This window comes from Hirundo rustica, chromosome 6 (assembly GCF_015227805.2).
Source record: "Hirundo rustica isolate bHirRus1 chromosome 6, bHirRus1.pri.v3, whole genome shotgun sequence".
NCBI lineage: Eukaryota > Metazoa > Chordata > Aves > Passeriformes > Hirundinidae > Hirundo > Hirundo rustica.
The window spans coordinates 3,538,563-3,564,282 of NC_053455.1; the positions used below are offsets into that span (position 1 = coordinate 3,538,563).

Below are 25,720 nucleotides of genomic sequence, written 5' to 3' on the forward strand. Positions count from 1 at the left end.
TCCCCTTTTCCCAATGCCTACCTACCCTTTGTGTTTCTCTCTTCTTCTCAGAGAATACCTTTGGTTTCAGAGGATTTCTCCAGTGTCCTTCTCTTTCTCCCTGCAGGCTGAGACTTCTTGAGCAACGCACAGAGAAGATGGCTGGGGTGACGTTTGCATGACGAACCACTGCTGTGGATACATCTACAGCAGGAACAGCAGCTGAACTTTTCCTCTGCCAAGGACAGATGACAGCAAAGGGTATTTAGTGATTTTGCTGGGGAGGAAACATTGGCAAAACAAACTGGCAAGGCTGGCACCACGCTGGTGGGGTTCCAGTAGGGAGGGACGCTCCCAGTGATCTCCCTGCAGCTCTTTTGGGATGGACTGCCAGGGAGATGGTGGAGTCACCATCCCTGGAGGTGTTTAAGGAACAACTAGACGTGGCACTCAGTGCCATGATCTGGTTGACAGGGTGGCGTTCCGTCATGAGTTGGACTCGATGATCTCAGAGGTCGTTTCCAACTTAATTGATTCTGTGATTCTTCTGGCCCTGCAGTCGGGAGTTCAGTTGGTTTCAAAGCCAGGAGGTTTATCGAACGACTTTTGGCCTCCTGTAGAGGACCTTACAGATTTTTAGCTCGTTATCACCAGACTCAATCCGCTGATAAGCTGCCGGTGCCCCGCGGCGGGCTGGGAACTTGCACCCCGTGGCTTCCAGTGCCACGTTGGTCGCTAAACCTCGTCGGTGAGCTGCAAGCCCGGCACACCGGGGAGAGCGGGGGGAAACCACGGGGTCGCCAGCGCCGGGGGCTGCCTTGGCACTCGCTGGCCTCGAACAGGGACTTGCAAGGAGCGAGGAGCCCGGGAAGCGCCCCGAGCCGAGCCCCCGGTGCCTGGCGCGGCGGAGCGACCGGTGCCTGGCGCGGCGCGGGGGCGGCTCCGCGTCCCTCCCCGGCGGCTCCGCGTCCCGCCCCGCTCCGCCCCGGATTGGCGCGGCCGCCCGGCTCCTCCCGCCGCCGCCGGGCGCAGGGGGGATCCGGCCGAGCCGAGCCGAGCCGAGCCTGGCGGCTCCGCCACGGCCCGTCCTCCGGCCCCGCTCCCGGTAAGCTCCCGCGGGCGCGGCAGGGGCGGGTGGGCGCTGGGTTCGGCGCGGCGCGGGCAGGTGGGCGGCGGGCGGCGAGCGGGGCCCGCCCGCAGCGCCCGCGCTCCGCCGGCCATGGCGGCTGCGGGGCCGCCGAGGGGCCGCTGCCGCCCGCAGGACGGGGCCGCACCGAGGGCACCGCGCTCCGTCCCCGCTCCGCTCGGCTTTATTTTTATCCTCTCGCTTGATTCTGTCCGCGGTGCTCCCCCCCGCGCCCCGCTCCCGGCCTCCCCGGCGGTTTTGTGGTGCTCCCTCCCCGGCGCCGCTGGCAGCGCTGCCGCGGCTCTCCCGGCCCGGCGGGTCGGGCAGCGGGAGCCCGGGAGCGGAGCCGTGTTCTCCGCAGCGCCCGGTCACCGTGCGGAGCGCGGAGCATCCCCGCTCCCACGCGGTTGCGTAACGCGTCCGTCCCACGCGTGGCCGGGGAGACCGAGCCCCCTCTGCTTTCTGCGGGTCGGTCTTTTCGCGGACCTTCATTTGAAAGCAGCCCTCCCCTCCCAAACCGCGTGTTTTCCCCTCCAAATTTTGATCTCCTGAGTTGCGGTCGCTTCCTCGTCGTGCTTTTTCTGCATGGCTTCTCCCCGTCGCTCATACATCGATCGGCCGCCCTTCAGAAGGGAGGGGTGGTGAACTCGCTAAACATAAACAGTGATCCGAAAAGAGCTTTAATGGTTATTAGATACTGTGGTAGTTCTTGAATAACGCCTTCACGTGGGGATGGCGTAAGAACCTAAGGAAAGGTTAAAAGTACAATTACGGTGGAAGTGATTTCTTCTCGGAATTACTTCCTCCAAGGCCTTACTCGAAACAATAAGCGTAGCTTTTAATTTCTTCAGTAAACCGGGGTTATTGACTTGTGCCATGCGGCTCCCAGTTGGAAAAATCTGCTTGGATCAGCCGGACAAGTGGGTCTGAGGCTCGTCCTGCGAGGTGCTTCGTGCAACGCCCAGCAGCCGCGTGTCTCTGCTGTGTTTTTAAATAACCGGCTTGGATGGGGCTGTAAAGCTCAGCCGCAGCAGCCCGGAGCGTGTTGCGGGCTGTAAAACCCGCCTGCGAGGCCGTGTAAGTACTCCAGGGGCTGGCCCTGCCCTGCTGGGCGCTGTCCTGGCCGTGCCACAGCGCTCGCCATCCAGTTTTGGTGGCTGGAGATATCCAGGGGAGCTGTGGAACAGGCGAACGTGCGGCGCAGGCTCCAGCCGAGAGGCTTAATGAGTGTTTGCGTAGTGCTTCGTGTTTTCTCGGATGAAAGGTTTTACATAATTGGCCATTATAATTGTCTGTCACCCCTAGAGAAGAGCCAAAAAAAACCCCCTTAAAAAACAAGCGTGGAGGTAGGTAGTTGTCTTAAAAGTCCAAAGTCTAAATGCCTGTAGGTTGTAAAGGCTGTTACTGCTCAGTGTGGAGGCAGCAAAATGACTGAGTAAAAGAAAAAAAAAGAATTAATCTAATTCTGACCTCCTTTTGAGCCATTTGATCAGCATCATTGGGACCAACGACATCCTGCTTGTGTTTGAGCTGCTCGTTCTTCGATGCCCAGAAGAATTCCTAATGTGACTCTGGTTCTACTGGTGTTAATGTTGGTTGAGTTGGGGTTCCTCCCCCCTCTGCCTTAAAATCTTAACTGGAAGCCTTTTACCGTGTTTTGATTCCTTTTTAATAAATGGCTAATCCCTTGCTGCAGGGGATGGGAGTGTTTTGAACGCAGCATTTTTGGGTCCTGAGGGGAGGGGGAAGGGAGCGCCTTGTGTTGCTTTCCAGCAGCCACCCGCCTTCCCCCAGCCTGAGTGAAAGGGCCTTATTGACTGATTTTGAAGGTAACCTGCCCAATTCTCCTCTTACATGTTAAAACCCATAAATTTGCTGTAGCACAGAGCCTTTGAGGGGAAGAAATGGAATGTCAAGGAGCCTGGGCTTCATCATGAGCAGCCTGGTAACAAAGGCACTGTCTGTTAATTGCATCGTGCTTATCGAAATCTCCCCTCCTAATGACAGAGTAACAGTTTAATAGGTGTGAAAAGTTGTGGGATTTGATTTAATACCACTGTCTTAAAATCATCCTGCATGCTCAGTATGACTAAGTTGTCGCTTTCATATTTAATTGGAGAGCGAGCAGAGGCTGAGGAGAAAGCTGGGGATGTTTCACTTGCACTAAATGCTCTTTAAAATCTTTTCTCCATTTGGAGAAGGACTGGGAAGAATTTTGAGTGGCTTGTTAAGTGCTAAGCTGCAGCTAAGTGACTTACAGGTTATAAAACATCTTTCTGTGTCTATTAAATTTGGAAGCTCATCTTGAAGCTTGTGCTGCGGGTGTTTTATCACAGTGTTCACAGACTGGTCTGCAGCTCCCGTGGTTTTGGGGTGTGGAGGTGCCAGGTTAGGTTTGGGTGATGTGAAGGTGAGTGCTGTGTGGTGGATGCACGACACTGCCTGGGTAAGAACACTCCCTGAGGTTCCAGGTGTCAGCACCTTCATCGCCGCGTGTTATTTTCACTTCTCGGTGCCCCCTAGCATAATCAAACCAGCCTTTTGGTATAATCCTCACACAGGTGGTTGTATTTCCAGCAGACAGGGTATGTTTCAGTATTCCTGTTGCAGGTTTCAGAGAAGAGAGCAGCTTTTCTTGGACCTGGTGGTTGAGCCTATAAGGAAAGCACAGGACTGATCCTAGACCTATCATGAAAGATAATATAACCTGGGAAGCATCTCTCTCGCCTTTTTGTCTCTTGTGGATTATTTGGTTATTGGATTTATCACTGGATGTTCCTATCCATAGATTTGAGCTTTTGAAGGAAATACTGGTGTAGTGGAAGTTATGGGTTAGAGATCCTCTTCTCAGCTCTGTAGGAAGGAGGGCACAGGAATGCTGTTTTGGTATGTGTGGCTGCTCCATTTTTATTTGTACCATATTTTACTGGCTTTGTTTTCTAAGCTATTTTGATTCTATTAAGTTAGAGTCTATTAAAGTCAGTGTGACAGTATTTCTTTAATGTAGGATTGTTGTCCTTTTTTTTTTTTTTTTTTTTAAATGTCCTTTTTTCACCCCAAAAATATGAAACAGGATAATTGTCCATAATTCAGATTCTGCCTGTAACTGTGGGACTTGTATTTGGAAATCACGTTGTAGTTGTGGATTTAGTGTTTATTCCCCAAATAGCTTTTCTTTTTTTTGTCTTTGTTGTGGAAGGGGAATTTCTGCTGTATCACTTGCTAAAATCCTACTATTGCACTTCCATGCCTAGAGCGTAACTGGAGCTGTGTTTACCACTGCAGGCATGGTGATTGGTTTATTTAACTATTTTGGGTGTCAAGCACAGAGAAATTACAGCAGGACCGTCTGGTGTAGGTACAGGGTGAGCATCAGTGGTACCATGACCTGGCTGTCCAAATTTGGGTGTCTGCAGCATCATTGCAATGGGTGGCAGGGAGAGATGGATTAAATATAGCTCAGGTGTGCCCCAACATGTTGCAGCTGCTCCTCCTGTTGCAGTACAGGGCTAATAGGAATGTTTACATAGATCACCTTCCTACACATCCCAACCACCTCTTTGGTAGTAAGGTGCTGCTGGGGCAGCCACATGACTGCTTAAAGCTGTTTGGAGAGTAGAAAAAACTCTACAGGGGGAGGCATAAATGGCTGTTAATAAAGTGTCAGCTTTAAAAAAAAAAAAAAAGAAATGGCAGGCTGGTATCTTGGGATGGAGAAAATAGTGCTGTTTCTTTTTTTTTTTTTTTTTTTTTTTTTTGTCTGGTGTGATTAAAAAATAATCCTGCTTTAGAAGCTGCTCTGTCTGCAGTTCCCAGCAAAGTGATGGCATTTGGGTAGCAGGGAGGCAGAATTCCTGCCAGTTAAAATCTTGCCGTCCTAATGTGCTATTCTGTGCAGTGCTTGGAAGCTGATATACAGTGTTCTTCTGCCTCGCAGCAAAACAACTAGTGATTAAAAATTCAGCAGATGCTGTGGTTCACTTAACTACTTGTTCTTGCATCATTCAGGTCATATCACACAATTAATGTTGCTAATGTTCAATCTAGCTTTTTTTCTTTCCTCTAAGAATGAAAATTATCTGAACTACCATGGGATTTACAGAACTGTTTTGGCAGGAATTGGGCTGTGCAAAGTAAGTTATTCAGGACTGTTTTTGCCCTTCCCCTAACTTGGAGACTCTTTTGATTTCAGAAATATTATTTATTCGTGCCAGACAGGGCTGTAATTTCTGCAACTTTTCTGACTTTAAGAATCAAAGTGTTTTGTTTTGATTGCTTTGAGATAAATGAGACTCCCTAGATGAGAAGGAAGAGGGGGAGAGCACGATAGGTGTAAGTGCTTGCTTTCTTATTTAAACTCAGTGTTTCATTTGGCCACAGAAGTATTTTTGTAAGAGAATTCTCATTTTGTTGCGGGCAGGGTTTCTGCTGCTTTCGGTACGTCCACTTTTAACTTGCACAATTTTGGTTAATAGTATTCAATCCAGGGTGTCACTTACTTGACTTTGAAATTAGCATTAAACTTTACCTTCCCCTCCCTATGTTCCTTTAATTATCTAAGTTTTGCTTCCTTTTTGTAACACACACAGATTCTAGAAATCTTTCCTGGGCTGCCTGAAAGTAATATTCACGTAGGAAGAGACTTGTAGTTTGTTTTTACTTCTTTTACCAGTTTTCTGCTTGGAAGCTGGTGTTTAGGAAGGAGCTGATCTGCTCTCTGTGCTCAGTGCAGTAACTTGGTTTTGGTTGCCCTCCCTGCACTTTCTCAAGACTTCTGCTGCTGCTGAAGTGGGAGATGCTCCTGGGTGGTGCCCCCTAAACTGGATGGATGTGTTGATATGAGTCTTCGTGGCTTGTGCTGTTCTAAGGAAGATAAAATGCAGCCTGACAACAGAGAAAAATTGCTGGGTCTTTCAGTATCTTTGCTGTGGTGGGGGCAGCTCTGGGCTGCAGAGCACAAGAAATCAAATTGAGAATATGGCTCACAGGTGGAGTATTTTGGTCAAGGGCACACAGGAGGCTCAACCCTTGCTGGAGAGCTGTGGGGCTGAGGGGAAGGTTGTGTCTTTTTAAATGTGAAATAAGGCAGAGATCCATAATAGGAATGGAAAAGGTGAATTTGTATCACGCAGTGTATGATGGACACTCCTTTGAACCAGGTTTTGGAGAAATATTGGGCAAACCCATGAGCCTTTGTTGACACATGTTGTTTGGACTTGCAGTTTGGGTGACTTTTTGTGATCTGTCAATTAGCACATCAAGAGGAAGTATTTTTAGTCAAGGCAGACGTGTATTTCTTTGGAAAAACCTGTTTGGACTATTAACTCTAAATGTACTTTGAGAGAACTTGTCTCAACCAAGTTGTCAGCAATCAGTTTGAAAAATGAAGTCTTAAATATGTAAACCCTCCCCCCAGCCTCTTGAGTGTCCTGTTCAGAATGATGGAAGAGAAGGATTCAGGCCGACTTTTGCATATTCCTGCTTCCATGAATGCACATGTCCAATGTGCTGTACTTGCAGAATTGATATTCAGGATAATATGTTTAATCTTCAATTGCAAAAAATTAACTTCACACATAGCTAATTCCATCTGCTGGAGAAATAAGAGCGAGGCTAACTTCATCACTTATTTGGGACCTGCTTTTTTGCTGCGCTAATTACTATGTATGAACTTTGGAAATTTGCATAATTTTTTGGCAAACCTAAGCGGCAGCCATTTAATTTAGAATTTTTATTAACTTTAAACATCCCTAGCAACTCCTAAGCTACTTCTGGTTCATTTTGTGGTTTTGGTGTTTTACAGGGTTTAATTTTTGAAAGCTTCAGTAGCTTCTTTCTTCTTTTCCTTGCAATGACTTTATATAAGCAACAGCAGCTTGCTGCCATTTCCAATAATTTTCAACCTGCAATGTGACACAGAATTCCTTCTGTCATTCAGATTTAAAAAGTGTTGAAGTTAAGTTCTTGTAAAAAAAAAAAAAGTAATTTTAGAAAAGTAAAATTAGGAGATAGATTTTGGTTCCTCTTCTGCTGTGTGAGCAGAGCGCTCGAAGTATTTTAAGAGTGGATGCATTTCCAAAAGTAACCTTGGGGAAACTGGGGCATGTCGAGTCTGGTCCTTATTCTGGTAAAAGCTGGTCTTATGATGTGAATTTTGAAGCCACAACGAGTTTGGATGTAAATTCATCGTTACAGATAGCTACTAGATGTTCTTTCTTACTCAAAGGCTGTATTTTGACACATTTTCAGCTTCCCAAGGTGTCCAGCCATGCCTTTTCCACTTGGTTTGCTTTTGTTTTTGTGACCTCCACCTTTTGCTGATTTTGCTGGTTGGCAGTCAGTGGAGGCGGATAATCTGAAAAATATTGAAGCAGTTGGAATTTTATAGCAAAAAATACTGTCTGCTTTATTGGAATGCTGTCATTTGGAGTCAGCTGTTACATGCTGATTTTCCTTTGGAGGCAATAGACTGGATTAATTTTAAAATTTGAGTTATTTGTGCCCACTTTCTGTCTCAGTACCATCAGCAACCTCCTATGTTGCATTCCCGAGTCTTTGTCCCTCTTTCCTCATCCCTCTTGTTCCATTGGCCACTTAAAAAATGCAGTTTCTTCTTCAGGATGAACGGGGTTATACTGCCAGACTCTTTAATTCCTCTCTAATTGGCAGAAAGCCAAGCATAAAATCTTCCTCATAAGTCACCCTAGAGGTTTCTTTGTATGTGCTATTATTTTCTTTGCGTGCTAACATCACTGAAAATACTTTTTCTTTTCTTTTTCCCTCCCCCAAGTCTAGACCAGGCATAATTATGTTCGTGTGTATGTGTAGGCTTGGGTGTTGCCATGCTGCAGCCCAGAGAGCAATTTGAAGTCCTTTGGCAGTTTAAGACCAAAATGTCTTGTAGCATCAAAGGCAGCACTATCCCCTCTGCATCTAGGGAGGTGAAGTCATTTTCTGGTGTATCTGAACTTCAAAGACAAGCTCATGGCTTGTGCCTGTGGTCTGGCTCTCTGAGTTGTGTCATACTGGAGGCTACATTTTAAAAAAACAGTTTGGACCCTGGGTTCAGGCAGGACTCGTGCATCAGTGAGAGTGGCTAGTGTTGGATTGTGGATTATGTTCATGTGCTTCCAGAGCACCCCAATTCTCTGTTTATTTATGGAACTCTTCACTGAGGTCTTTGTTCTGAGCTTCACTTTTATTGCAAGGTCTAAAAATCCTTTCCATCATGAACCCTTTGCTCTTGAGTTGCACCTCTTGATGTTTTTGTCTTCAGAGCTTCTGTGCTTCCTCCCACCCTGACTCCTGAGGCTGAGACAAGCTCCCTGTAAATGTACATGCAAAGCTGCCCCTTTTTCTGCTGCTGAAAGGCAGCTCTTGCTTTACCATGATGTCTACTGTGATTTTTCCTATTCATTTCCCTTCCTGACCTCCTCCTGCACGTGTCCTGGTGCTGGGGAGAGGAGGATCCACTGGGGGCATGCAAGACCTGGCACCTTGAGGCAAGTGTCAGGCACTTGGTAAGGGAATTCTAAAAAAAAACCCCAAAAACTAAAAATCCTTAAATCATGTTGCCTGAAAATGAGTTTATACACCTCAATATAACCATCATGGCACCAGAGCTTGCCAGCAGGTGTAGGACAGACCGTTAATTCTTTGTGTTTTTTTACTTAATTTCCTCTCTAAAGGAGGATGACATTCTACTATTGTGGGGTTTTTTTGGTTTGTTTTTTTTTTAACGAGATAACTTTATCTTAATGAACAGATGAATGAAGTGATGCAGAGACTGCTTGTTTTTGCAGCTGAAATCTCTGTGAATCTGCTGCCACTTCTGAAACTGGGGCTGTGGGAGGATTACAGATAGCAACGAATCCATCTTCCATGGTGTTAAAGAGAAAAAAAAAAGTTCCTGGATTTCTCTTAAAGTGCTCATGGATTTTTTTAGATGCAGTAGGACTGCAGATGTAGTCATAATAAAATATAAACCAACTCGCTTCGAATTGGTCTCTCAGCAGAAGGAGCTGGAGACGTGACTTTGGTCAAAGTTACTGGGAATTCTCTTTTTAATGCAGCTTTGCAGCCTGTGCTGTGGATGGGAGCCCAGAGCAGCCTGAGTCATGCTTCCTCCACGGAGAGGACATGGGATGCCACCAGCAGTGGACTAAACCAGTTTTCCTAATGATTGCTTTGTTCAGCTTGAGCTACTTACGGGGTTGTTAAGATGGTGTCAGCTGATGTGTCAGCTGCAGGCCATGGGGTAAATTGTAGGATAAAGAGCAGTAGTTTACATACCTTTGTAGCAAATGTCTCTGCAGCATACTGCACACTCTACTTGCCTTAAAAGGTTTGGGTTTTTTTTTTTAGCTCTTTTTACTCTTTTGGATCAGTGGATGTATGAAGTGAGGAAGGGGTTTTGTATGGATTTTTGTGAGGTTAACACGGCTTCATCCCTGACCTGACTGAATCCAACAAAGTGAAGGCACCAGTGCATCCTGCAGGGATGGCCCATTTTCTTTGGGAAAATGTTTTTAAGAATTTGGGAAGAACTTAGGAAATTGTCGAAGAACAAGTAAAAATTCACTCAACTGGGTGAATTCACTGAGTGAAAATTGTTGCATCTCCAGTGGACCTATACAGAGCAAGTTTGTTGATGTTGCTTTGATGGTGGTTGTAAGGTTAATTTAATTCAAGTTTTTTTATTTTATTTTAAGGATTTGGGGTATGCCCCCTATGTCCTAGCTCTCCCATGTTGCTTGGGTCTCAGATAGAGAGACTTTGCTGGGATATATGTAAGGCAGAAGCTGCTGAGAGAAGCCTTGTCTTTAATTAGAACAACGGGTATCACTGGGGTGGAGGGGAAGAGATGAGTGAGCTTTTGAGCCTGAATAAATGTCAGATTGCATTTTGTCAGAATTGCAGTTTGGGATCAGGGATTCACTGAGTCTCCATTTGGCTGTGGGCTGTCTGGGCCCTTTTTGCATCTCCCATCTCTTAGCTGCAGTTTTGGGAAAGCTGCACGTCCCACGTTACAGACATAAGGCACAGCTCTTCAGGGGAAGGAAGGGTAAATGACCCAGGTAAAATGAGCCAGGCTGGAGTCAGTAAAACTACCCAGAGTGTCAGCAAGCGATACCTGTGTCCTGGGTTTGATATATTCCCTTCCCATTGGGCATGCCCAGGAGGATTAGTGAGAGATGCTTTAACCTAAGGCTGCTAGAAACAGCAGTGCTTTTTTTTTTTTTTTTTTTTTCCCCTCTCCTCTCAAAAGTGCTTTGCTTTTACTAAAATAGCTAAATGCAGGCATGTTAAGCTTAATATATATGTGTGTGTGGGTACCTGAGAAAGCTTCCCATTAGGTAACCCTGTAACTTTCTCCTGGGGAGATGCTGAGAATATCACCTTTGCTGCCAGTCAGGGCCAAGCCAGGCTTGTTAGCAGCTTGTAAGTGACAGCCCTACTTTGCTTTGTGGGTATTTTAAGTGATGAGGGTAGCAGAGCTCCAGGGAGAGGTGATAACGTCTGTGCTGGTTTTCTTCTTGGTAGGGGGGTGGCAGAGGAGGAGGAGATAGGACTAATTGCATACCTTCCAATTCCAGTTACTTCATTACAGAATAATCATTGGAGCAGCCCTGCAATCTGCTCTGATAGCAGATAAGTGGCGTGGCTCACAGCACTTCAATCTAAACAAAACTTAAGTGCTTTTTCCTTTTTCCCTGGAGTGAGACTGTAATTTCGTTATGTGAATGTTAGCCAGGACAAAGTTGTTTTTGCAGCTGTCATGATGATTCTCTGGGCTTTGTGTTAGAGGTATGTCCCCAGTGTATGTAGCAAAAATATCCTAAAATACTGCATTTCCTTACCTGGAAGCTTCAGTTGAGGGCTCTCCAAATGTTTGCCAGGTGAAGATCTGTTTAGCTTTGACGTTAGATGTCTCAGAAGGTTTAGATATAAACCAGTGAAGGTTTGGATTATATTCCTTTCCATAGCAATACATGTTAATTAGCTTTTCTGTCTGTATTAGGCCCTGAAACAGTCAAGTGAAAGAGCCTGAGCACATCTCTGCTGCTTCAGAATACGAGTCCCTGTGGTGAGGGTGGTCACATTGAAGCATTGCCTCGTTTTGGTTCTCTGGTGTAGAAATGGTGTTAAATGCACCCCATGTGATGCAAAAGAGAATTATCAGGCAGAGCTTGGGAGAGAGACTTTTGGCTTTCTTCAAAATGGGGTAAAAGGGAATTTGTACTCCAGGCTGAACCCTGGGAAATCATAAAATCCCAGAATGTTTAGGTTGGGAGGGACCTTCAAGCCCATCTCATTCCAACCCCCTCCCTTGGGCAGGGACACCTTCCACTATCCCAGGTTGCTCCAAGCCCCATCCAGTCTGGCTTTGGACATTTCCAGGCTCTGGGCAACCTGTGCTAGGGCCTCATAAAATACCTGATGATGACTTTAAGGTACCAATTTTAGGCCGCAAGAGCACCCCAGACAAGTGCCTGGACTTTGCACAGTGCGCTGCCGGCCAAACCTTAAACTCTCTTCAGGCTCATTTTTGCTGGACTGCCACAGAACCATTAAATCCGATCCGTTCCTAAAAAGACAGCTGACTGTGCAATCTGAGCCACATAAAATTCTTTGTCTCTGCTTTGGACTTGAATGGAAAAGTAGTTTGTTTTCCCATTAAATTGACCTCAACTGTCGCTGCCCCAAAGGGGGTCTGTTCTTGCAGGCTCTGCTTGGCCAGGAGGCAGAGTGTGCTTGGCTCTCCCTGTGTTTTGCTGCAAGCCTGCTAAACTCACTCCAGGACATTGGGAGGATGGCAATGCACTAAGGCAGGTATTTGTTAGCAGGTTAAATGTTTTGAGAAAGAAATTGTAATGTTTATAGTTTTGTAAGTTCAGGCTTGGTTACGTTGGTTGTAACTTGGCTGATAGGGTTGATTCTGTAGATTCAACTGCAGCATTAAGCTCTGGGAATAAATAAGGTGAAGTGGTGTGAATTTTGAAGGATTAATGAGCCCCTTAACTGAGTTTTACATTTTTCAGGTGGCTTTCAGAGGGAAAGGTCCAAACACGCTTTGCAAACCAACCTGTGCGTTGTGTACCGTAGTGAATCCATGCTTTGATAGGAACAGTGTGACTTATTTAATGAGATGAACTGCATCACCTTCTTTGTGAAAAGAGGTATTTATTTATTCATATTGGGGAAAAAGACATTTTCCCTGGGAGTCTGTAGCTGATCAGACTCCTGAATGCCTTTCTAGCCACTGATGTTGCAGGGATAGGAGGCTGGCAGGCTGGATGGGTATTGCCTGAATAAAAATGATGCTCAAGCCTGGAGTGTAACCTGGCAGGGCTGCCTCACCCCCACCTGCTGGGGGTGTTGACTCACAGAGCTCTTGGCTCATGGTTTGTTTAGGAGACGGTTTCAGGATGTGAGTCTCATGTGGGAGCACAGGTGCCACGCTGCCTTTTTAAGATGTTGGGTGCCTTGACTTTGTAGGAAAAAGAAGCCAAAAAACGGGCTGTGATGTGTTTCATGCTGGCCAAGCTGCTCCAAGGGTAATCCAGGTGGAAAGGGACTCACCTATGGACAGGAGGTTCAGCTGGGTAGTCAGGAAGCATCAGCAAAGCACAGCTCCTTCCTATGAGTGGACAAAGTTCCTCCACCTGTAAACACCATCACATACACCCAGCCTTGGCTCTTCTCTGGCTTCTGTTTGCCTTTTAATGGTCCTAGAGTGCCTCGGTGCTTCCTTCCTGTCTTCCTGGTGTTTGGCTCAGGGCTTTGATGGCCCCTCTGATGTTGGAATCAGCACTTGGGAGCAGGTGGGTACTTGGTGAGCGTCCGTGAGATTACATTGGTGTGTTTATGGCCTGGGATGGCTGCACTGGGACTTCTCACGTGCTTCCATATCCAGTACTTAGTTACCATCCATCTTCACTGCAGAAAATGAATTGAAGGCAAATTGTTACTGGAGACTTTTCTAGGGAAAAAGCTTTTAATGAGTACCTGAAGGGCCACAATCCTATGGATTGTGTGTGGTGTCATGTAGCTGTGAGCAGGTTTTTCTTATTGCAGCAGCTGGATTGATTCCTTGGGGCTGGATAGCATCTGATTTTTATATGAGGGAGGGGGAAAAGCTGTCTGACTTTAATCTGAATTTACTAGGTACTTAATAAGAAAGACCTCTGCCCTGAGTGACTTGCTAAGCCTATGTTGTGTTGCAGGAGCTCCATGGAGATGAAGCCTGCTGGCTTTATTTTGCTCTGAAATCCGTTTGGCTCAAAGTTGCTTCCAGAATCTCATCCTCCCTGGTACTTCAGGCTTTTTGCCTGGGTAACCTTCTGAGTGTTAAGGGTTGTGGCGAAGCCTGGCTGCTTTGGTGGCTGAGAGGTGACACTGGCCCGTGGAACTTGTCCTTCGGGTGACAGGCAGAGGCACATTTCTGAGAGATGTGTGCCTCTGCCTGTCTCATCCCTTTAATAATCTGCAATTTATATTGAAAAGTAGAGGGGTTTTAAGTTGTTTTCTGTGTGCAGTGGTGCTCCCTGGAAGCAGTTGGCTGTCGTGGTGTTTGGCCCTGGAGCTGCCTTGGTGGCCGATTGCGTAAGCAGCGGGGAGTGAGCGAAGGTATTTGCAGCAGTCACGTGGAAACTGGGATAATTCGAGTCTCGATCAAGCTCAGGCTCAAACAGGTTGTGGAATTTATTTATACAACACCACTGGGGTGTGTGACACTGCAGAGCCAAACAAACAGTTGATCCCAGCCCCAAGGCTTGTGTTGGGTATTAGATAACGAGGGATGGGGTAATTACAGCCAAGGACATGGGTGGAGGGGTTCGAAGTGGGTGAGGGCTACATCCGTGTGGAGAACATGAATTGTGCCTGGTTAATGGCAGCGTTAAGAAGCTGTGGGTGCGTCTGGGGTTATGGGAAGGCTGGAGGTCAGCTCTGCAGAAGGAAGCGTTGGCTGAGTTCTTGGAGACGCGTGGATTAATAAGGGAAAGCGGAAGGAGGCAAAATGAAACCAGCCAAGCGTGCGGGGAGGGGCTGGGTTACACGGCAGCTGACGTACAACAGCAGTGGCACCCCAAGGGCTTGAGGAATTTGGGTGTCAGAGCGAGGCATCCGCACCCAGACCCCAAAACATGTGTGCTTGATGGGAACAGAGGAACAGGTGAAGAAAGGGGTCCACTGTGTCTTCTGGGGGCTTTGCGGTCCCTCCTCTCTGCTATCTGTGCTGCCTGGGCTCTCATGGTGCCAATTTGGCTTCTGCCCAGCCACCTGTAGTTTTGCTGGGCTGTTTTTGGGGTGTACTGGATCAGTCAGCACTGAAGGCCTTGAATTGGTGGTCTCCACGTCAGCAATGTGTGGGTTGTTGTTCCCATGTGCCCTTTGCTCTGAGCAAACTGGATCTTTTGGGTTTTAGGAGCTGGGTCGTGGTTGTTAACACTGTTACTGTGTCACTAATTTCCTTTTTCCTTCCCTTTTGCTCTTCAGAAATGCCATTCTCATGAGTGTGCAAGGAACCTACAGAAGTGTAATGTCTAACCCTACATGGAATAACAACTCTTGGAAGGTACCACCCTTTTTCAACTACCTGGTTTTGTTATAGGTTGGGTTAACGACGTGCTGATCTTTGCTTCAAAACTTGAAATCGAACTGTGTCTTATGTAATGCTGTCCCTTTGAAAGGGCTGACAGTGCTGTGATCCTCCAGTCTCTGATTTCCAGAAAAACTGGGCGCAACCTAACACTTGGTTTGGGGTGTTGGGGTGCCATCCCTGTTTCTCTGTGGATGATGCCTTTAGGCAGCTCTAGTTCTGCCTTAGGAACAGATGGTGGTTTCTATTCAGAGAGCTGAACTAAGCTTTCTTCATACTTGGTGGCCATCCTTGGAAACATATTGCCCTTCTTTTTAGTGATGCATGATGGTTTGCCTGTTTCTTCAATTCAGTGACCTTCTGGATTGTCTTTCTTGAGGCTTCTAGGCGTATTTATGAAGAATATTGTGATGAAGTGCAGTTACACTTTAACATTTAGATTGAAATGTCTTGGCCGTTCGTGCTGCATTAACCAGCTCTCAGGCGTTGGCTTGTTCTGCTGTCTGATCCCGCAGTGATGCCATAATACTGAATTTTGGACTGCCCTGTGCATTGCCATGGCAACAGACTGATGTCACACGCTCAAGGACATGACTTCAGTGCACGATCATGCAGAGGCACAATCAGATTTGTGGAGGAGAAAGCTGACTAATGCACATCTCAAAAGCAAACAAGGGGAATGCAGGTTACAGCTGACCAGCCAAGGTGCCTCAGAGGGAAAATTCCCCGCTTAGAGGAGGGGCTGATTCTGTCTCTAAGACAAGAGCAGTTGTCTTGATGAGCTTCTCTTCACCATGAAGAAGCAGATGACTTGCAGGTCTCCTGTGTCTTTAAAACAGGTGGTGGAAGAGAGATCATCGTTTCTGGGGTAGGGAAATGCTCTCTGGTTTCAGAGCTTTGAAAGGACACTGCTTTGTTTTAATTTTTAAGAACCTCTCAGTGGTCTTGTAAGCACCCTGAGAACGCTTTGACTTGCTTAATGTTGTTCAAACAGTTTAATTGGTTTTCCAAAGCTTTTATTTTATCCATAACGTTGGAAGGTGAAAGGGGAACTCCGCATCTGCATTATGGTCACATTTTCCTATATCCTATTAGCAGATTCCAAGATTGTTTAATGTGATCTCCACCCATTTCATTTGGCTGCAACCTTTGCTCCCATGAAAACAAGGCTGATTGTTCTGAATTGCTGTGTGTATGTGCTTTGGCACGGCATGAAGGTACCTATAATAACACAACCATTGTCTGGAAAAAAAAAGGCAGTTTGCAGTAATAACTACAAATAAAAGGGTGCAGTCCAGGGGCAAGACAGATAATGGGCGTTTTCCCAGCCATTGCACAGGGCAGATTCTCCAGCATGGTCACCCCTCAGCATGACAGGGCTGTGGGCTTTAGCCTGGGATGTGAATATTGGGAATAAGGGACTGAAATATTTGCACGTTGTTCCAAGTTTCTCTTTCCTGGCCGTGGTTCCACTGCTCATATCTACGGATGGGGAGACTCGATGACTTTTGCACAATGCAGCGTTTTATTTGCATGCTGTGAGCAGTTTAACGAGTGTGTGTGTGTGCTAAATGAAGCATTCCCACTTTCGGTGAGCAGCTGATGCACCCTAAAAATAAAATATAAAAAAAAAAATTAAAAAGAGAAATGTGCCTTTAGGTTGAACAGTGGGGGTTTGAGGGGTGACATTGTGCTGTGTGCTCGAGCGGATGGTGGGTCGTGCCAAGCCTGAATGTTAACTAGAAATGCTGTGAGATGCAGCAAATAACCAACTCACACTCCTTGGTGCTCAAGGAATTTTTGCTCATGTCTGCACTTGGTGGGATAAAAGCTGTTTATAGTGTGAGATTTGGAAGGAACGTAATTGTTTTAAATGCTCGGTGCCGCAGGAATTGAGGATATTTAACAGAAACTGGCATTTTTGTAGCAGTTTGGTTTGCCTCCTAGGACAGGAAGCTGTGGAGTGTTAAAAAAAGAGTCAGGGAAGGAGTCTAACAACCCTCTCTGTAAATCACGATGCCTGAATTCAGATCCTGGCCTTGAGCTGAAAGGACTGGAAGCTCTGCAAGACCCAGTGATTCAAGCTGCCCTGCAGAGCACAAGAAGATAATGGTGATGCACAATCAAGAAAGCAGCCTTGCAGAAAAGAGAGGCTTTGTGATACGGTCAAGGGGAAGGAAGTCTGGAGAACTCAGAAAAGGAACAGATGTTTTTGGTGGTGGGGAAAAACTTAACTATCCCTGTAGTTTGCTCTTGCAGCGGAGCCAGCAGGAGGAACTTGATACCAAACAAAAGTAGGCACACCCAGGATTTAGCAGAGGGATCCTGGAAAGCTGAAAAATCAGTGCTTTGGTGCTTTTCTGTGTGACAAATGCCTTTTACAGCAGCACCTGGCAGATACAATAATATATGTGTGTGCAGAGGTGTGTGGAAAACAGTTTGAAGGTGTTGGATGCTTCTCTTTAACAACAGTAAAAGAAGTATTGATGCATGAACTGATACTCAAAGTGGGGAGCCAAGAGAGATGCTGTTCCCTGAGAAGGAAATAATGACAGAAGATGCATTAAAAAAGAGGGTGAGGTTTTTTTCTAGGGTGTGTTTATGGATGGTGATGACTTGAAGTGTGATAAAACAGATTGCTGATCCTGTGTATCAAAGTACCAGTGGCAATGATTTTTTTCAAGCTGTTGAAACTTGCATCCACAAAAAAAAAAATCTATTTTATTCTTCCTAATAGGTTAATCCACTGTAATTGGCTGTGAAATCAACCTGGGGGAATTTTCCCATCTGTAAGTGATGCACAGCCTCTTTGCTGTCTACTTGGCAACCATACCTTCAGATAATTAAAAGCTATTTTTTAAATCCACTTTTCTTTCAACTCTTGTTTTTCTGCATCTCACTACTTCTCTGTGAGCTGTCAGTCACTCTTCTGGCCAAGGTGTAAAAACCAAGATAATGTGCTTTTAGGAAAGAAAAACTGCAGAACATCTTTTTACTTTATTTTTTTTTTTAAAGCATAAAACCTAGGTGAATGTGAGGAGCTTTTTTAGCATGCACGTCACTGCTGCATTTCTAAAAGTAACTGAATTTTCTGGAAAACTTTGACTTTCAGAGCTCTGGTGCCACTTGCCCCTCTAAAATCAATATCCAAGTCTCCGTGGTTCTCTTAGCAAGCAGTTCCATTTACCCAGAAATTGCAGGAGTTGTTCAGCACAGGGATCCTCTGGTTTCAGCACATACTTTCATTGCTCGGTGGTGTTTTGAGAGGCCGAAGGGTGGGATGGAGCTCCAGTGAATTTCCAGATTCCTAACAGTGTGAGGGACTGTTTTTAATAGTGATGATAAAAACAGTTATTCCCAGTTGGAAGTTTAGTCAGTGGTATAATTATCAGAGCTATGAAATAGTGCAGGGATGGCTCAGGACGGAAAAAAACCCGAAGGCTTGCAACTTATTTTCTTGGGGGAGCTGTTTGAAATTATTTTCTGCAAGCTCGTAGAGAGATGTCGAATGGTGAGGGCTCAAGATTGGTGATTGCTTTGGTAATTCAGTGTTTGGGCTGGCAAGCTGCAGCTGGCTTTTGGGAGAAAATTGCTTGTTGAAAGCCGGGGTGGTGAGTGGGAGCTCTGGAGTGGCACATTTGGTTTGTAAAGTGCTGAGGGTTTCCACAGCAGGGTCACAATCCTCGGCTCTGAAGCCAGCTCACTTAAACCATCCCTTCTAAACCACAGTTGTGGGCTCCTTATTTTCTGCTTCACTTCTTAGTGATTTGGTGGGGTTTATTCATATTTTCTCTGTTTTCTCCAAGAGGGGGAAACTCTGAGAAGAAAATACTGTTTGTGCTGGAGGGGGCAGTGGGAATATTGGTTTAGAGAGCAATGCAGGTGTTTTTTCCTTTTCTGTTTTGATCATAAAGCTATTTTTTTTCGACCTGTTAGAGCGGGTCTAGAGGAGACCACAAAGATGCTCTGATGACTGGAGCACCTCTGCTCTGGAGCCAGGCTGGGAGTGTTCACCTAGAGAAGAGAAGGCTCTGGGGAGACCTTGGAGCCCCTTCCAGTGCCTAAGGGGACTTGGGAAAAAGAGGGAATGTGACTTTTTAGGTGAGCAGATAGGGATGGGACAAAGAGGAACAGTTTTAAAATAAAAGAGAAGAGATTTAAATTAGATATTGGGAAGAAGTTCTTCCCTGTGAGGGTGGTGAGGCCCTGGCACAGGGTGCCCAGAGAAGCTGTGGCGGCTCCTGGATCCCTGAAAGTGTCCAAGGCCAGGCTGGATGAGGCTTGGAGCAACCTGGGCTAGTGGAATATGTCCCTGCCCACGGCAGGGCATTAGAACAAGGTGATCATGAAGTTCCCTTCCAATCCAAACCATTCTAGGATTTTATGTTTTCTGTGTTTTTTCATTTAAAAAAAAAAAAAAAAAAAAGTTTCAAGTCTTGTAAAACAACCCCAAATCTGATGTTTTCAGTGGACTTTAGAGAAGTTCATACTTTTGAAATTGTTATTAACCTGGAAAGAATTGCACCAGAATTATTTCTGGTGTCCTTTTATAGGTCTGTGCCACTGCATTTTGAGAAGCAAATGTGAAAAGGGAAAGGCAGAAACAGAAAGCAGAAGTTGTCGCAGTTCAGAAGCGTGCAGGAGTTGTCCTTTTCTGAAATTTCAATGCTATTTTGGGACCTTTCTTTTTTTCCTTAAGAACGAATTACAGTGGAATTTGTGCTATGCTTAGGATATCTGAAATTTTAATTGTGTCAGTTGCTAGGTGTATTGACTGCGAAGCTCTGAAAATATCAAACTATTTTTTACTTCAATAATTCTTGAGTTATTAATGGGGGAAAAAAAAAAAAGTCTTTCAAAATAGAGCTAAGAAAAGATTAAAGATCTGTGGAATTGGAAAGTTTCCAGATCAGCTTAGATTTTAAACAGTCCTTTGAAACAATCATGCAGTAAGATACTGTATTTAATGTTGGACTCTACTGCAGTTTAGCAGTCAAAACCTCCCAGTTTATCTGAAGCTGGCTTGGTTCAGCAGATGTTTTGTGTATAAAGTTCTGTTGAGAATTTCTGTAAACCCAGGTGATAACTTTGTCTGGGAAGGATTTGTAGTGTGTCCTCTTGGCTGCCTTCTGTCTTCATCCCGAGCCCTTTGGCTGTAACGTGTCACATGGCTGTGCTTTGGGTGTTCAAAGTCCTTGCTGGTCCCTTTAAATGAGTTCTGCGCTTTTTTACAAGCTGCAAAGCGGTTTAGGGTGGGAAATCCCCTGATGCTGCTTTGGGATCGTTCACCTGCGTTTTGTGAGCCCAGCTCTGCTCACCAATGCCCTGTTCCCTCCCTGGTGTGCTCCTGCTGCTCTGTCCGTGCTTGGATGAGCTCTGCGCTGGCTGATGGGTATCCAGGGGTCCACTTGGATCTCAGCATTGTGCCAAGTTCTGTTGTGAGTCTTGTCTGCCTTGCTGTGCTGTTCCTCCTGTCTCTGGTGAGGATTCCAGCTTTGCACTGCTGGCTGTGACACCCTGGTGTCCTGTTTCTTTCCCTTGCCTGGCATGACTTCACGCTGCAGGCCTGAAGCTGTAGGAGAGATGCTCATTCCTGGCAGCCCCAACGATGTCAGAGGGTCCCTCCCAAAGAGACCTGGTGGCAACAGAGCTCGGGAGGCCTCTGGTTGTAAAGAGTGGCTGCTTCTGTCCAGGAAAGTGGAGCTGAGAGTCCTCTCTCCAGAAGGTGTGTCCTCATCGAGGAGCTGTGTCACCAGGTCCAGGGCTTGTAGGAGAACGTGAGAAGGTTGTGTGGCGTTCATGGGAGTGAGAAACCTCGTCAGGTTCAGCAAGTCCAGGTGCAAGGTGCTGCTCCTGGGTCAGGGCAGTCCCAGGTGTGAGTACAGACTGGGACAAGAAGTCATTGAGGACAGCCCTGGAGAGGAGGACTTGGGAGTTCTGGTGGGTGAGAAGAGAGCTGTGAGCCAGCCACATGTGCTCACAGTCTGAGGGATAACTGAGTCCAGGGCTGCTTCAGAGCAGGAGAGGGCAGCAGGTCAGGGATGTGCCTCTCCCCCCACAGGGTGCCCAGAGAAGCTGTGGCTGCCCCATCCTTGGAAGTTTCCAAGGCCAGGTTGGATTGGGCTTGGAGAAACCTGGGCTAGTGGAAGGTGTCCCTGCCCTTCACTGGGGCTTGAAACTGGATGAACTTTGAGGTATCTTCCAACCTGAACTTTTAAGGGTTCTATGAAATAGACTTCTGAGTCTCTGAAAACATCCTGAATTTCCCCCTACACCCGTGGGGTCTGCACCACGTCTCACCAGAAGTGACTAAAATAGAGAGACTGGAAAGTGGTCACTCTCCATACAAGGAGGAATGTTCCTGTCCCTCCTGTGGACTTGACATTAATAATAAGCTGTGGTGGGTGACTCCCTGCTGCAGGGGACAGACACATCCATCTGCTCACCTGGTGGCTCCAGAGGAGGTTGTTGCCTGCCAGGAGCTGGAATCAGAGATGTCGTGGAAGGAGTGCCGAGAGAGCTTAACGATCAAGATAAAGTTCATGAGATTACTCATTACTGTTGTGGGCAGAACAAAAAAACCCATCATTTATTGATGGTGAGAATAGTAAAATAATAGTAAGAAACAAGCATAAAGCCAACATTTCTCTCCAGTTTCACTGTGGGGCATGACCTGCTCTGCCACGGAGCACCCTTTATCCTTCCCTGGCCTTGGTGGGGTTTTTCCTCATGGTCTCTGTCAGGTGTTTTTCACCCTTTCTTAAATATTTCCTCAGTGGTACCGGTTGGTTCAGTGATGGGCTCCTGTGGTGGGACATGAGGAGCAGGCTGGAAAGGACCTGGGGTAGCCCTGACCTCCTCCAGCAGAAGCTCTGTTAGAACCTGACACTAATTAGTGATTTTTAAAATTTATTTTTTATATATACATATTTAGGTCTTAGATTGTAACCTGTTCTTTAGGAGCTTTATGTCTTTTTACAAGATACAGCTGGAAAGCCCAGTAAATCCAAAGCTTGTTCAGAGGGTGTGGGTGGTGGTGTGTCTTGTTTGTTTGTGGGTGGGTTGTTTTTAGATCATCCTAAGGAATCTGTTCTGGTGGAAGTTTGCAGATGTAGTGAGGCACTTTGTTCCAAAATGTGCTGTGAAAAATAGTTTGAATTTCTTTCTGCATGAAATCTGTCCTGAAGCTGGGTATACTTGGATAGCTCTTTCCCTAAGTGCAGAGCAGCCTTTTTTTGTAAACTGCTGACCTTTAAATTTGAGATTTGAGTTCAGCACTTTTGCATTGTCCTTGCAAGATGGAAGACAGTTCTTTGTGAAAGTGTGACATTGGGGCACCAGCAGTGGCCTACATTAAACAAAAGTTTGAAAAGGTTTAAGATTTTGTGACAATTCATGAGATGTTGATTCTTAAATCAGTGGTAAAAGCTCTTATATGAGAAGAGAGTGGATTCAGGAATGTGATAGAAGAAACTTGGGCATTTGAATGACAGAAATCATGGAATCCTAGAATGTTAAGGGGTTGGAAATGACCTTAAAGATCATCTCATCCCAACCTCCTGCCATGTGCAGGAACTTCTCCCTCTAGACCAGGTTGCTTAAGGCCTTATCCAACCTATCCAAATATTTGCAAGTAATGGCACAGTTACTTCTGAAACTCTTTTTTTGGCGCTGTTACAGTTAATCTAGTGTTTGTGCTGCTGACTAAGGTTTGCTGAATTTGGATTTGGAGAGCTTTAGGAAAAATCTGGACACTTTAGAGATGCCTAATGGATATTGTAACCTCTCAGCCCTGCAGTGCACTGGCAGAATGAATCCATGTGGATGAAACTGTGTCATTCTGCTTTGAGTGTTTTGTGTAGCTGTCTGGGTTTGGTGTGCTTGGAGTTTTTTGGGGTGTGTTTTTTGGGGTTCTTTTGTGCCTCTGTCACTGCTGAAAAGGTATCCACAGTGGTATAGGACAAGAAATGCACAAAATAACCTTTTGGTTAAAGGGTAAGATTCCACAGAGGTAAATAAAAACGAATTACACCTTATTCTGCTAAACTGTGTAGGTCTGGACCTGTGATCAGGGAGTAGGAAGTGGTCTCAGAAAGGAGATTTGGCAACCCAAGGGCTGATCCAAACCAGTTAGAGCCATAGAAACCTGTTAAAGCCACATTTTGTTCAGTGAATTGAGTTTTAAAGCTGATGAAATTAGTGCTTAACCTTGAGTCATCTGCTGTCAGGTTTTCCTTGTTAGCAGAGTTCTAAAGAAGGAACTTTAGGTATTTATTAATTTGCTGGATATTTAGAAGTCAGCTGTATTTTAGGTTCTCTAAGTCAGTTTTGGTATTTTGGAAGCCATTTCATACCCTATGGAGAGATGTGCAGGAACAATTATTCCTGTGCATTTTGTGCCATGGTGCAGGGAGCCTTTTTCCCTGTGTAGTGTCCTCTACGAGATTTTTGGTTTCCTGGTGACATTTTACTTTGTTACTATTTACCAACAAAAGGCCAGTCCCATGCTGGAGTACACAGATGCAGAGATACACAAAGATACACTTGTAATCGGAGCTTTGCAACTGAGTTTATTTTTGTTGTGTTACGAGATCTGCCCTGGAACAGGAGAAGGGAACTTGAAGAATTAAAACCGGTCGTTATCCCGTGCTGCTGGATCCCTAACAAACTGTTCCTGGTGAACTGGCGAGGAGTTTCTGTCAGGCAGGGCATGTGATGGTCACTTTGAGCTGTCACAGCAAAAACAAATCCACCTTCTGTGTGCCAGAGTGAGTCAAGTGCACCTCTGCAGCCAAGATCCCTGCTACCACGGGCGAAGCAGGGTGATGAAATGAGTGCTGGCAATCCTAATCTGCCACGTCAGGGTTGTAATAATAATAATCAGGATCTTTTTTAGCAAGCTTGTGTTCTTGAAAAAGATGGATTACTTCTTGCTGGTTTTGACTGGTTTACACTCAAGTGGGCCAGGTTGGCTCTCTCCTGGTGTCCAGGCTGATCTCTCATAGGGGCAGTCTGGGTTTGTGCCTCTGGTGTTTGTCCTGAAACTCCTTTTTCACGGCAGTTCTGCATCTTGCAGCCCTTTCTTACCCATCTTTGCATGTGCAGGAGCAATCCAGTGAGACCTCACAAAACCAGGGCACAACGTCTCCAGAGCTCTGGGAGCGCTGCTCTACTATATTTGGAACCAGCTCTATTGCTTCTATAATAGGAAGGCTTCTGGAAGCTTTCTCCTTCCTCTCGCTCTCAGAAAGTAGCCTTTCAGCTGAGCTTTCATTAATTCACAATCTGCATGGCGAAACAGATGTAGTTTTATAGGTCAAATAATTCAGAGGTGGCTCGTGGGTGACGTGGCCTCGAGTGTGGAGCATTCAGGGGGGGTTTTTGCCCATTCCCCGTGAGCTGAGGGTGCAGCAGCCACAGCCCAGCTCACGGGGGCTTTGCTGTCCCCAGTTTGTCATTCGGGGCACGCCACGGTGCCCAGGGGTGCCAAGGCAGCTTTCTAGAAAGCAGAGTGATGTGTGAGCCCCGTGTGTTTGTCACCAGAGCCGCGGCAGCACTGCCCGGTGAGGGATTTAGCGGTTTTGTTTTCCTCTTGGATCAAGCAGAACAAATCTAATGAGCCAGTTCTTAACTTCTTCCCAGCTGAGCAGCCAGTGATGTCCTTACCCAAATTGTGCAAGGCAGCTGAAACCTTTCAGGAATAGCTGAACAAGGAAAACACTTGTAATATTATTTTCCCCAATACTCATGCAGGGCTAAGAGGGTGCAGCAGAGCTTGTCTTTATTTTCTTTTTCCCTTCGGAGGTTTTTCCTTTTGAGGGGACAATTTAGTCCTTCCAACGCTTACCCCACCTAGAGAGAAAACGTGTGAGCTACGAATGCGGAGCCTTTCATTCTTTATTGACGTGATCTTGGAAGGAAAACAGGTTCTCCCTGTAGTGTTTCGCTGGAATAAGCATTTCACACGCTTATCAGTACAGCAAGTAGTGCTGTTTGACAGCAGTGAGGAGTCAGACGTTGCCTTGGAGCTCTACATGATCATCTCCCTGCTTCTGAAACACTCTGGATTTTGCCCACTCTGCATTCAGAAGTGTTCCTTTCCACTGAAAAGACCTAAAATCCACTTTGTAGGAGGCATGTTTTCCAGCATGATTCCGGGTGTGGATTGGAGATGGCTGAGTCCAGTCTGAGTTTCTCAGAACTTTGTCCTGCTGAGCTTTGTGAGTACCTGCCAGCTCAGGAGTAAGTGGGTTCAGGGAGCTGAACCAGCCCCTTTGGGTTAATTCTGTCCTAGTCCAGCTCCTTGAGTGGCTTCAGGTGAGAGATCAGACAGGGAGGAAGTGCTGATAAAGGGGAAGGTGTGAAAGACTGAAACTCATGGAGCCTTTCCTCATAAGAGAGGTGCTCCAGACCCCTCATCCTGTTTGTGGCCTCTGCTGATTCTGCTTACATGGGAATCTCCAGTTTTCATTTAAATTGCTGCCCTCTGGTGTGATCCAGGGATGGGAGCTTGGAGGAGCTTTGAGAAGGAAGGGCTGGAGTGAATTTGGTGAGGAAATGAGCAAAGGGTGATGGTATTTGCCAGCTCTGGTTCCTGGTGCCTAGCAGAAATGCCATCAGCTGGTTTTGGTGTGGGAGTAGACACAGGAAGCTCCCCCACTTTAATTCCAGCTGGAGCCCCTGGGGCGGTTTCATTGCCTTTAGATCAGATAATATCAGATCTGATTGAAAATCAAACAGAGGGGAAGCTGAGCACACAAGGTTTCACAAGGCAAATGATGCCTGTGATGTCTCCTTTAGGGTTAAAAGGCTGTTCTTTAGGTGTTTTAAATATGTAGGTATTACTGAAGAACAGTTATAAAGAAACAGTTGTGTTCCTATGGGTGTCTGAGGGGCTGAGGACCTGGTGTGTCAATCACCTCAGCGTCAGACCTGGCCTGGGAGCTGCTGTGGATCGTCCCCAGTGGGAGCGCTGGGATGAGGAAAGACTTTGTGCCAAAGCTTAGGAGAAT

The 25,720-nt window shown here is 46.1% G+C and overlaps 1 protein-coding gene across 8 annotated transcripts in view; it reads left to right on the forward strand.

Annotated features, from left to right (window-relative positions):
* Window positions 1-215: 215 nt before the first annotated feature.
* The window catches only part of FBXO34 (F-box protein 34), a 42,335-nt gene continuing 16,830 nt past the window's right edge, over window positions 216-25,720 (forward strand). For 2 of the 8 annotated variants that reach the window (XM_040067069.1, XM_040067068.1), the window contains exons 1-2: window positions 984-1,084; window positions 14,606-14,684. The gene's annotated coding sequence lies outside the window, so the exon portion shown is untranslated. Of the gene's footprint in view, window positions 241-983; window positions 1,085-2,021; window positions 2,183-12,180; window positions 12,286-14,605; window positions 14,685-25,720 lie in introns of those variants that run through there. The other 6 variants (XM_040067071.2, XM_040067074.2, XM_040067073.2 and 3 more) reach the window with 6 other exon arrangements.